The sequence below is a fragment of the Amblyomma americanum genome, chromosome 1 (genome assembly GCF_052857255.1).
Source record: "Amblyomma americanum isolate KBUSLIRL-KWMA chromosome 1, ASM5285725v1, whole genome shotgun sequence".
Lineage (NCBI taxonomy): Eukaryota > Metazoa > Arthropoda > Arachnida > Ixodida > Ixodidae > Amblyomma > Amblyomma americanum.
The window spans coordinates 295,673,435-295,686,430 of record NC_135497.1 but is presented as its reverse complement, the minus strand read 5'-3'; the positions used below and the strand labels follow the sequence as shown (position 1 = coordinate 295,686,430).

The 12,996-nt window shown below is 48.3% G+C and overlaps 1 long non-coding RNA gene across 1 annotated transcript in view; it reads right to left on the bottom strand.

Annotated features, from left to right (window-relative positions):
* LOC144098187 (uncharacterized) overlaps positions 1–7,970 on the bottom strand; it is a 36,966-nt gene extending 28,996 nt beyond the window's left edge. The window contains exon 1 of the long non-coding RNA XR_013307141.1: positions 7,914–7,970. This is a non-coding gene — a long non-coding RNA (uncharacterized LOC144098187). The remainder of the gene's footprint in view (positions 1–7,913) is intronic.
* Between the last annotated feature and the right edge of the window lie 5,026 nt (positions 7,971–12,996).

The following is a 12,996-nucleotide window of genomic DNA, read 5'->3' as shown; positions in this document are numbered from 1 at the left end:
CTTCCATTTTTTTCCTTGCGACAGGTTTCTTCCACCCTTTCCTCAAGCCTCCACATAATCCTCCAACTTCTATCTCTTTCTATTGCCAGAGCTCGTTCTTCATTACATGCTGTATGCTTTGAAGTCGCACCGACGGACTGTTGTTTTATGTGCCAGAAGCAGCCGTTTCTCGTTTACGTGTTTTTTTTTTTACTGCAGCCGAATCGCTGTAGTTGACATTGCTGACTGTGCAAACGAGCAGGAGCCTTCACGCGGTTGGTGATAAAATGTTTTTTTTTTAACTTATGGGACTTGAACCACTGTGCCTTTTTTTTGCGTAATTTAAAGTAAGAACATCTGTCACCCAAAATACAGCTAATATTTGTTTCTTCTCTGCTTTTCCTTAATTTACTCATTTGAAATCATGATGCATAAACCCATGTAAGCAGTAAAATTTTAGCAATTTCGAGCTCCATTTTCCTTCACCTAGCTATAACGGCTAATGTATACTTGTCGTTCATGTTTTTCGGAATGCATGTTAAAGGGGCTCTGAAACGCCACATCAGCTCACTTAAAGGGACTATGCAACGAATAAAAAGTCGCTTGTAAATGTTTTCAGTGCTTAAAAATGGTGCTAAGAAGCATTCACACCAAGTATGAGTTTTCAGAACTGAGCCGGCAATTTATTATGAACTTTTAAAAACCGTGTTTTTCAAAATTCGCGCCCCGCCGCGGTGGCTCAGTGGTTAGGGCGCTCGACTACTGATCCGGAGTTCCCGGGTTCGAACCCGACCGCGGCGGCTGCGTTTTTATGGAGGAAAAACGCTAAGGCGCCCGTGTGCTGTGCGATGTCAGTGCACGTTAAAGATCCCCAGGTGGTCGAAATTATTCCGGAGCCCTCCACTGCGGCACCTCTTCTTCCTTTCTTCTTTCACTCCCTCCTTTATCCCTTCCCGTACGGCGCGGTTCAGGTGTCCAACGATATATGAGACAGATACTGCGCCATTTCCTTTCCCCTAAAAACCAATTATTATTATTATTAAAATTCGCGGGCCGGTTGATGTGCTCGTAGTGACCGATTTTGGAACTAAAATCGCTGAACAAAGACGGCATACTACACATGACATCGCCAGGCCACCACACGCTCTCATTCGCTGGAGCCACGGCAGCCACGACGTCACGGGCACACTTCCGGTAGCCGTGAAAATCGTCTGCTCGTGCCGCCGCGCGACCCTCTCGGGCAAGCGCGAGCCAGGGCATTGCCTTCGCGCGTATGGTTTCAATCTTCCTCTGCCGCCTCCTTCTGTCGGGAGTTCCGGAGCCACTCGCACGGCTCTTCGTGGGCACGCATAGGGCTCGATGCCCATCGCGGCCGTAAAAGCGAGCAGTCGCGTATCGAGGTCCGGGTTTATTACTGGTAATTACCGCAGATGACAAGCAAAGAAACCCGACGCGCGCTGCAATCCAGGAACGCGAAGGGACCGGAGAGATGCCGCCACGCCGCCGACGCTGCTGCTGGGGGGCTAGGAGCGACAACCGGAAGTTGCAAAATAAACGTCAGCGGATTACGTATTCATGGGCGGGGCCCAGTCCCAGAGCTGTTTTCTTTATTTTTTTCTGGTGCTCCTCGTCTACGAGTTGAGGGGGAGAGGGTGAGCGTAATTTGTAATCGTCTATATATTCGCTGTTATTGATGCTAGCTCAAAAATTCTTGCACTAGAGTTACGAGTGATCGAATGCCTATCTCTCGTCTACTTTACATAATCTCAATTAATTTATTGCATAGTCCCTTTAATCCCTGCACTGTGTTGTCATGAAAACCTGAGCCAAATATTACAACTTAAGAGTAGTTCAGCGCAAAAAACAATGACAGAAGGAGAAGACACAAGCAACAGGGCTGGCGCTGACGCACCTGCTGCCAGAATTCGGACTTGAGAATCTTCATGATTCTCTTTCCGTGTTCCCAATATGGTTGAAGAAGTCCAAACATTGCCTGGATTTCTCTGGGTACGAGTTTTCGTCTGAGGTGAAATGACAAGGTTTCTGGCTGCATTTCTCCTTCATTGGGCTCTTTCCTTTCTCAAGCGGCCGTGAAAGACGTAGGCATCATATGTGTCGATTTCATCGCCATCACAACCTGTAAGTAAAAAACTTTGTCATTTTACCTCCGACGAAAACTCGCACCCGGAGAAATCAAGGCAATGTTTGGACTTTTTCAGCCACTTTGGGGACACGCAAAGATCATGAAGATTCTCAAATCCGAATTCTGGCGGCAGGGGCATCAGCGCCAGTCCTGTTGTTTGTATCTTTTCGTTCTGTCCCTGTTTTTTGCGCTGCACTAGTCTTACTCAAGATGAACCACTGACTAGACCACACCACGATTTTGATAGACCAAATAATACACTTCTAGACGCAGCACAATCACGCGCGACAGTTGGCGCGTCCTTCCTGGCGACTTTTTCACGCTCGCACCAGCGTACACAAGTTGAGAGGTGCCAATTGGTTAGATTCTTTAAGACGATAGGCAGCTACCATGGCCACGGCTAATAAGCCGTGTAGCTCCGGCGGGTTCGGAAGCTCCGCCCCCGGGGGTGGGGCCGGCGGAGGAGCGCGGATCTTTCCGCGTGCAAAAAAGTGATTAGAGAGGGAAAGGCCCAAAGACTGAAATTATGATTTTGACTACAGATAAATTCGCTTCTACAAAGCGTATTAAAAAATGCTTAATGGACAATGATCCTGAAGAGGCGTGCTTCAATATCCCAGGCATACCGCAACTTTATTGAGCCCCTTTAAGGCCGCCAGTACTGCGCCTTTTATCAGAGCCAGAACACGCCATGACACAAAGACGTCTTTCCCATTTAAATTAGGCTCTTGATGCCATCGCCGAACAATCTTTGTCGAGAATCGAGACATATCCCCGATATGACTCGCTGCATAACGAAGGTTATGCCGCTTTGAACGCAAGTGCGCAAAACATACCCGATCAGTACGACTGCGCCCTTAGAAAAAAAGACAGGAGAAAGGAAATACTCGAACTGATTTTCGCTAATGGTAGAATTATCCGGTAAGTGCTTGTCGTCTGCTCTCAGAATAGCGTGGCCCGCTTGTTGAACAACTATTCTTCAAGCGGAAGCCTAGAATTGCGCCCAGGCATGATGTACTAGCTTTAAGGATTTTATTTTCCCCGCGCTGGCAGCTCAGAACAAAGCTTAGCGCAGAATTTAGGCATCTAAACGTGGTCTCCACGCCATGCTCCCTGCGCGAGCAGCGATCGAGCGACGGCGCCCCTATCACCAGCGCCCCTAGCGACATCGGCACGCGGAGGGGCCACTTTCGGCAAGGGAAACGCGCGCGCTCTCAGCACTTAGCAGCGTTTCGCCCACAATTCAGCAGTGGGAGGACCGGCTAACCAGCAGCCAGCTTAAGGTCCAAAGGGCCCTAGTGAGCCACGCATGCCGGATGGCCAGGGACAGTGGTGCCTTGGACTAGGGGCGCCAACCACGCTCAGCCTGGAAGACATCGGCAGTCTCCGGGCACGCAACCAAACCTCTCAATTGGAACAATAAAGTTTACTCTCTCTCTCTCTCCCTCTAAGCGTGAAATAGCCTGTACAGCCTTTGTCAAAAATATACAGCCGAAGAGGTTTGCTTCTAAGCCGTGTAGCGAGCCTCTCGAGCACATTTGGCAGTCCTAGCCTGGAAGGGTTGAGGACGCGAGTTCCCCCGCCTTAGAGAGACCAGGGCCACTGAGGATGCAACATGAGCCACACTGCAGTGCTCAAAAGCAAAACCATTGGGCTGTATATTTTTGACAAAGGCTGTACCATCTCACATAGGGAAAGCTGGTCCTGCAGGGATGCGTCATTGAAGGTTGCTTGCATGCTGTGTGCTCTGGGTGTTTATACCTCGACCGTCGCGGTGGCTCCGTGCATGACTTTGGTGTTCGGCTGCTGAGCACTACTTGGCGCGGCGGCTGCATTTCGACGGCGAAATACAAAACCACCCGCGTAATGTGTGCCATCAGAGCACGAATGGAAGAATTCCAGGAATCGAAATTAATCCATAGCCCCACTACAGCGGCCCATTTACTTCCTTCTTTGTATCTCCACTTCCAGCGTGGAATCTCCACCACGAGGGAACCAGAACCGTTCCTTTCCTCATGACAATCCCTCAGCACCACCCCCCCCCCCCGCCTCCTCCACAAGGCTGGAGAGCCTTATGTCACCTTTCTGCTTTTGAGCCACCAATCTCCCAATCGCTTTTTCCACCGCAGATGCATTCACATGACCTATGTTACCTCTAAACCCCAGGGCTTCAGGGAGAGAGAATGTGCCTGCTTCCACATCCGGGTGGATACCACCACGTTCAAGTATAAGATGTTCAATTGTTTCTGTACACTTATCACACATTGCACATGTGGGTTTCTTTTAGTAGCTGCGCCCTCTAACGTACCCTGATCTAGCTTCGAAGAGTAGGGCACTGCCTCTTTAGTTATCACAGAACGATTCCTTCATGATCTGCCTTTTCCTATTTCGATATAATTCCACAATTTGCTTCTTTTTCATTGAACTAATTCATTTTTTACTTCCTGTGCTTTTTGCCTGTTCTTCAAGGCTCTATTCTCCGTCCTTGTGTCCTGCATACTTACAGGTATAGTTCCCTTTTCCGCTATTGTGAGTCAACGCTCTTTCTATATAAGTGTTTAAATACTTTAGCTGCCCAGCTGTTATCGTTCAATTTCCTCAGGCGTTCTTCAAATAAAGTTTTACTCTTCGCTTACCATGCTTCGAACGATGCCCAGTCCATGTCCACCTGAACTTCCTCCCTTCCCCAGTGTGGAGTAGCCGGCCAGGGTCACCTTACGCCGTCCAACCTCCCCACCTTTCCTTTCATTAAATTACTTCTCTCTCTCGTTTGTGGTTTTGCCGTGGGCACCCAGTGCTAATCTTCCAACAGGTCTCTGATTTATTTCTCATCTTGATTGAACTTCTGCCCTTGGGCAAAAACCGCATTCCCGAAAGTAAGCCCTGGCACCATTATTCCTTTCCAAATACCTCTCAGTACTTTATATTTGTTGGTATCCACGGTTTTGTCGAACATTTTTTGTTCTGGCAACAATGCGATTTAGCCCTAGAACACTTCCTGCTTGTAGTGGGCGCGTTTTTCGAGCAAGCTATTACCCCAGGAAAAAAGAAGCATCCAAAGCTATCACGTCACCTCCTGAACCGGCGCCTTATCAAACACGGAGAACGCTTCGCATGCCGCACTGTCTTTCCGAACGCCGCGCCAGATACCGGAAGCACTTTGGGGCTAGTATCATTGGTACCCTCATCAGAACCTATGTTTGCTTAGAAACAACAGCGTCAGTTCCGCCACCTCTTGGCTGCTACGAATTGCATTTCATCAGTGGCGGCGGAGCCGCGCGCGTTCCCCCAGAAGCAGGGACCTCGACCGGTTTGGCATAGAGCTTTGCGCGGCGGCGTTTTCCCGCGTACTCTTCGCCGCCGGTACGGCTACCCCCAACCTCATAGGATCTTGTCTCGGCTAAACCACAGGCTCGATAATCGCGCCTCCGTCATGTTATGAGCAATCTGCGTATACTATTCAGTCACCGAATGTTTTAACGGTATGAGTCTCGGCCCTCCACGTCTCCTGCACGGGGGACATTGCACTCCAAAATAAATAGTAAAAAAAGAAATAACCTGTCCTGAAGCGCCCTCCCTTTTAGGGGCAGGGTAGGGGTTGAAAAATTACAGACCGACCAGCTTACTGTCCATTGCCTACAAGGTATTTACTAAGGTAATCACTAATATAGTCCGGACAACCTTACGCCTCAATAAACCAAATGATCAGGCAGGCTTTCGCAAAGAATACTCGATAACAGACCATTATCACACTATCAATCAGGCAATAGAAAAATGCGCAAACTATCACCAAGACTATATAGAGCCTTCATTGATCACGAGAAAGCATTCGACTCAGTGGAAACCTTCTTTCATGCCCCAAATCTTAGTCGAAATCAAGAGGAAGAAATGGGCTTGGGCAGGATACATAATGTGAAGGCAAAATAACCGTTGGTGCTTATAAGGGTAACGGAGTGGATTCCAAGACAAGGCAAGCGTAGCAAGGGGCGGTAGAAAGTTAGGTTGTTGGATGATATTAAGAAGGTTGTGGGGATGCGGTAGCCACAGCTGGCAAAAAAAAACAGGGTTAATTGGAGAGACATGAGAGGAGCCTTTGTCCTGCAGTAGGCGTAGTCAGGCTGATGATGATGCCCAAATCTTGCGGTAACTATTCATCCCTAAAAATATGGAATACTTACGGTTGGCAACTGAAATAAATTCCCTTTTCACATATGCTAAGTTTTAGCAGTTACGAGGATTTTAACCGAGGTTTCAAACTCCTCTATGTGCTAACCTCAAACCTCTGGTGCCACGTTTAAGCATTCTGTCATTGCTAACTGCATAAAGTTGCTATGCTTTCAGGTAGAAATATGCCTCCCTTGCCAAGCATTCGTACATCGAATTCACTATAACCGAAATCTACCCCAGGTCTTAGGCAGCATGCCCTGCGCCGAAAAGGGAGTGCGCAAGAAGAGGACTGCTTACTCCCTAATTTTTATTTACAGTGTGGCTGGATCCACGATGCTAGGCTGGATCTTATGGTGTCTTCGGACGACGGCGTTTGTGTTTTCTGCGCACTCTTGCGGTGCCACACGTTCAGCTGGAACGAGCACGACTCGAGTTCGTGGTACCGCGTCAACGAGGAGACCGACGGACTAGAAGGCTGCGAACAACAGAAACCCCACAGAAGCCCCCGCAGGGGGGCGCCTGCAGCTTGCAGGCGTCGCGACGGTGAGTGGCGACACCGCGGGTTCCCGAGCATCCGCAGGGACATCCCCGCAAGGGGATGATGGTGAACTGTGCATCACCACGGACCCGAGCACCCGCGCCTCGCCGTGCGTGGCATCGCCGTGTCCGGGGAAAAGGGGATCCTGGTGGTTGAGCCAATGCCGAGCGTTTGGACCCTTAAGGCCCCTTGGCGGAGGCAACACACCACTTTGGCCCCAGCTTCCTGTAGACGACACCTCCGGCCTGACCCGACCGGGGGGAATCGGCAGTCGCCTTTTCCTATCCTCCTTTCCATCTTTCACTTTCAAATTTCTGTCTCACAACTCTCCTATATCCTACTCGCTTCTTGGTTTTTCCTTTTTTTCCTGGCGGCGAGGGTTAACCTTGTGTGACCAACTACCCTGAGTTGCGTCATATTTGGTTATAGTTGAGGTGTACAGCTGGCGTGGGCAGGACTTGCTATCAAGTTCCTGTCCCGTCCCCTTGTTGGACTCCGTGGTGGGTGGCTGACACCATGACCGAAAAACAAATTTTTTTATGGCTCCCCAACTTTCAAAACCTGATCGCTCTCTCAAAAGAGGGCGGAACGAGGCAGACAACTTCTTTCAAAAAAGAAAAGTAGCTTTCCCCAAATATCATGTGATCCACAGTGAACAACAAGATAAACAGGCGAGAATAATATCCCCCTTCCTTGTGTCAAAGTGCTTGACTGAAACATTAGGCATTGGCTATAAGCTGTCAAAAATGGCCAGCGGCGACTTATTGCTCGAACTGTGTGACAATGTCCAACAATCTAAGCTCTCCAACCTAACGTCCATAGGGGAAATCCCGGTCTCCGTGACTCCCCATCGCTCACTTAACACTGTACGAGGCGTAATATCGGAAAATGATTTTCTTCACATAACTGAAAAAGAAATGCTCGAAGGGCTCATCGACCAAGACGTCATAGATGTCCACCGAATCAAAATCCGGAAGGACGACAAGGAAATAGACACAAAACACATGATCCTGACGTTCAACACCAGCACCCTGCCCGACACAATCGACGTGGGATATTTGAAAATCAATGTAAGACCATACATACCAAACCCTCGCAGATGTTTCAACTGCCAAAGGTTCGACCACGGCTCACAGAGCTGCCGCGGTCGTAAAACTTGCGCAAAATGTGCCTCGAACGATCACCAGTATGATGTATGTGACGCAGCCCTGTGCTGTGCAAACTGTGAAGGAGAACATGGTGCATACTCCAGGGCGTGTCCGTGCTGGAAGAAAGAAAAAGAGATAATCACCATAAAGACAAAAGAAAACATTTCTTTTAAAGAAGCGAGAAGGCGTTTTGCGCTTACAAACACATTCTCCTTCACAGCAAAACAAAACTTCGCTGATGTGGTGCGCAGGGGCGTAGCACCACACAGCACTCCGACACCTGCCAAGGCCGCTCCCACCGAGCCTATGGCAGGGCCATCCACGCCCCAGGCAGGGTCAGCGAAAGCTGCCCTGTCATTGCCAAAGCAGGGACCGCCGGTCCATGGGTCGGCATCCCGCAGGACCTCCCCCCGTCGGGAGAAACCTGAAACTAACACAACCGCGGCTGCGCGGTCCTCCAGCACCTCTGTTGAGGTGATGGATACAACACCCACTCCGCCTTCATTACAGCGGCGTAACAGCTCTCTTGAGCGGAAAAAATACAGGCCCCTGATAACGGGCCCACCACATAAGTAAATCTCCTTTCATTTCCTCTCAAAAACACTAACATGGCTTTTTTAATTCAATGGAATTGCCGAGGACTTATGCGGAATTACAGCGACATAACACATATTCTAGGGTCAATGTTACCCACAGCTTTATGTCTTCAGGAGACCAATCTTGGTCCACAACATGTACATATCCTGAAACATTATAAAACTTTTAGACGCGATCGAGAGCAGGCAAATCGGCTATCGGGAGGCGTCGCGTTAGTCGTTCAAAGCGGCGTCCCTGCTCAAGAAATTAAACTCAAAACAAAATTGGTCGAAAACAGCGCAACGACGCGGACAGAGTGGCCACTTTGTCTATAAAATGTACTGCTTTCCTTAAATAAATTTCAGTTGTGAGTCAGCGCTTGTCCTGTATTTTTCTTCCACTCTGTCCGCGTCGTTGCGCTGTTTGCCACCAATATGTGCCATCAAAACAAAACTTGAGGCGGTTGCAGTCTGCATCGTAAGCTACAAAACACTAACAATCTGTTCCGTATACATTCCTCCACATTTTACGTTAACACTCCATGATCTACAGCAACTGATCATAGAACTTCCGGAGCCATACCTGTTACTTGGGGATTTTAATGCTCACTCCTCCCTGTGGGGAAGCGAACGCTGTGACGCTAGAGGTCAAATAATCGAAGATTTTATCCTGACGAATAATGTATGTCTTTTAAATACAAAAAAGGCCACATACTGTTCCCCAACGTCTGGGAAAATGAGCAGTTTAGACTTGTCTTTTTGTTCACCTTCTGTATTTAGCGATTTTAGGTGGGACGTTTTAGACAACCCGTTTGGGAGTGATCACCTACCAGTTTTTATAAGCCTATCATCCTCACCTGCAGTCATCCCAACCAAACCACGGCGATGGAAGCTACATTTAGCTGATTGGGCGTTGTTTAGAGAAAAGGCCAGATTAGAGGACATTTACTCAGAAACACTTAGCATAGATGAACTCAATGAAATTCTCACAAAGTGTATCATCGATGCTGCACGGCTAGCTATTCCCCTGTCCACAGGCGTGGTGCGCCAGAACCACAAGGTATGGTGGACGCGAGAATGTTGGGAAGCCAAAAAACAACAAAATAAGGCCTGGGGTGTATTTCATAGGTAACCTGCTTACTAAAATCTAATAGTTTTCAAAAAGGCAAAAGCTAAAGCCCGATATATACGGCGGAACGCGGAAAAAATGTCTTGGCAAAATTATGTGTCTTCAATAAACAGCCCGGTAAAATAAAAAAAAACTGTCGGAGCAGGTCAGAAAAGTAAATGGCAGCTATTCCCCATTCACCCTTCCTCTGCTGACGGATCCTGGTATTCAGACAAGTATTAAAGAACAAGCAGACATTTTGGGCAACATTTTTTTATAGTTTCTAGCTCTTCCCACTATACAGAGTCATTCTTAAAATACAAAAACACAACCAAAAAATTGGAGGCTTATCAAGGTTAAGCCCAGTGGATGCGAAGCCGCTTGGCTAGGCGTTCTTCGCGTTCTTCATCGGTTTCCATAGCACGCTGCAGCCTTCGTTTTGCATTCCTATTATTAACGTCCTTAGCGTTTGGAGGCATCTTGACCGCATACACGCCCGGCGTAAAGACGCTGGCGCGGTTGCGGGCACAGAGACTGAGGCGACGGCGGGCGCGCGCCGCTTCATCCCAGGCGTGACGTCACATATCACGTGATGCAGCGATGGTGGCGCCGCCGCCGCGTCGCGCGCGACGGCGCGAACCGAAGTGTGGAGGCCTCCGCCGGGCGACGTCTTACGGCGCGATATGAGGCCCCATCTGCAGCCGGTGTGACGTCATCACGTGACGTCACATCATGTGATCTCACTTCAGGGTCAATGGTGGCCACCGCCGGGAGGCGACCGACGGCGCGATATGAGGCCCCATCTGCAGCCGGTGTGACGTCATCACGTGACGTCATGTCCTTGAAGGTCACTTGAAGGTCAATGGTGGCCACCGCCGGGAGGCGACCGACGGCGCGATATGAGGCCCCATCTGCAGCCTGTGTGACGTCATCACGTGACGTCATGTCACGTGACCCCACTTCATCGGTCAATGGTGGCCACCGCCGGGCGTCGCGCGAAGGCCCGAAACCTACGTTAATATGCTTCGCATAAAACAAAGGCTCCCTACGGCAGGCAGCACAAACGAGCCTTACAATAATTTGATTACACTTCAAGAAATACAGAGAGTACTGTCTATAGGTAAACAAACTGCACCAGGCCCCGACGAAGTTCATTATGAAATGCTGTCCCATCTATCTGAGCAATCTGTAGAAGTTCTGTTAAAATTTCTTAACAAAATGTGGGTAGTAGGGAAAATACCAGTTTCTTGGAAAAAAGCAGTTATTGCTCCATTTCTAAAGCCAGGAAAGCCACCAACCTCCCCTAACAGTTACAGGCCTATAACCCTTACAAGCTGTCTTGCCAAATCTTTTGAGAGTTATAAATATTAGATTAATGTTTATTCTAGAATCCCGAGAGCTTCTTGATGTCCACCAATGTGGTTTTAAAAAAACATGTTCCACAGTCGACCATTTAGTCTGCCTGGAAAACACAATCCGAGAGGCCTTCATACACAGGCAACACTGCCTTTCAGTTTTTTTTCGATATGGAGAAGGCATATGACACGACCTGGAGGTTCGGGATTCTTCGCGGCCTGGCAGAGCTTAGTATCCGCGGGAGGATGCTGAAATATTTGAGCGACTTTTTATCCAACCTTTCTTTCCAAGTTCGTCTCGGCGCAACCCTCTCAAATAATTTTACTCGGGAAAACGGCGTTCCTCAGGGATGCATTTTAAGTACTACATTGTTCATAGTAAAAACGAATTCTTTAACCAGTATAATTCCACAGTCCATTATGTACTCGGTCTACGTTGATGACCTCCAAATTGCATGCACATCTTCTAGCCTGGCCACTTGTGAGAGACAACTATAACTCACAATAAACAAATTAGCACTTTGGGCAGACAGAAATGGATTTAGGGTTTCTCCACAGAAAACTGTTGCGGTTCTTTTCTCGCTGCAGAGAGGACTGCAGATTGATCCCACCCTCCACTTGAACGACACCACACTTCCAGTAAAACGAGAACACAAATTTTTAGGCTTAACTTTTGACAAAAAGCTAACGTTTCTACCACATATAAACACCCTAAAAAAGAAAGCCACCCAATCCCTGAATATACTCAAAGTACTCTCACGGAAGCGTTGGGGATCCGATCAAGGATCAAGGCAGCACCCGTGGGATGCAGTCGCAGCTAAACCCGTTCGTCTTTTTTATGCAGGTCCTTGCTTCGTGCACCGACCCTGTCTCTGTTCAGCTCGGCGGCGGCGAATGTGCTGCTTCTTGGAATGAACGATACCAGCATGTGCCAGTGACAGTGCTTTTCCCCACCAACACCGGAATTTTCAACGACACCGACGGCCGCTGTGCTGAACTTTTTCGACGCCCGCAGTGGCTATCCCAAGGAACATCGGCATCATCGAATCTTTCGGGAACCGCCCCTAAGGTTTTCTTCACCAGTGGGCAAGGCAGCACCCGTGGGATGCAGTCGCAGCTAAACCCGTTCGTCTTTTTTATGCAGGTTAGTAGATATCACTACTCCTGTGAATTTAAAAGCGATTCTCTTTGTTCGGTGGTGCTGCCTTGCCCAGGCGTCTTGCTTGAAACATTTGCAGAGTGTTTTGATTCATTTTGTTTACTTGCACTTTTGCTTAGCGATGACGTTGAGCTTAATCCAGGCCCCAGAGGTAGCAAAGAAACTCGATGAAATTATCAAGAATCAAAAGGTCTCTTCATGCCAACTTCAATCTCTAGGGGCAAAACTTGACTTGCATATATCAGAAACAAATCAGAGACTTGCTTCAATTGAAAGCAAACTGGAAGTGCTATCGCAAACAGCCCAAAGGGTGGAAGCATGCGAGCACTCGTTGGCAGGATTGAACAGAGAAATAGTTTCGCTAAGAACAAAGGTGGACTACCTTGAAAACTACTCTCGTCGTAACAATCTGCTCATTTATGGCATTGAAGAGTCAGAAACTGAAACAGTAGCTGACCTTAAGAAGCATGTTCTGACGGAAATATTTGAAAGCAAACTTGAAGTCAAAGTAGGGAGTTTGGAGAGGGTGCCCCGCTTGGGGAAAAAAGCTGAAGATAAAAAGCGTCCCGTGATTATGAGGTTTTTGATTTCGCTGAAAAGGAAGAGGTTCTCCGGAATGCTTCAAAATTGAAGGGTTCCCAAACGTCCATCTCAGAGGACTTTTCACCTACGCTACGGAAAACGAGAAAGCTACTTTGGGCTACTGTTAAGGATGTTAAGAAGCCCGAGGATAAAGTGCACCTCAAATATGACAAATTAGTTGTCAACAAAGAGGTGTACGCGTGGGACGAAAAGAAGAACCAAAGGTATAAAGTAAGTGGTGC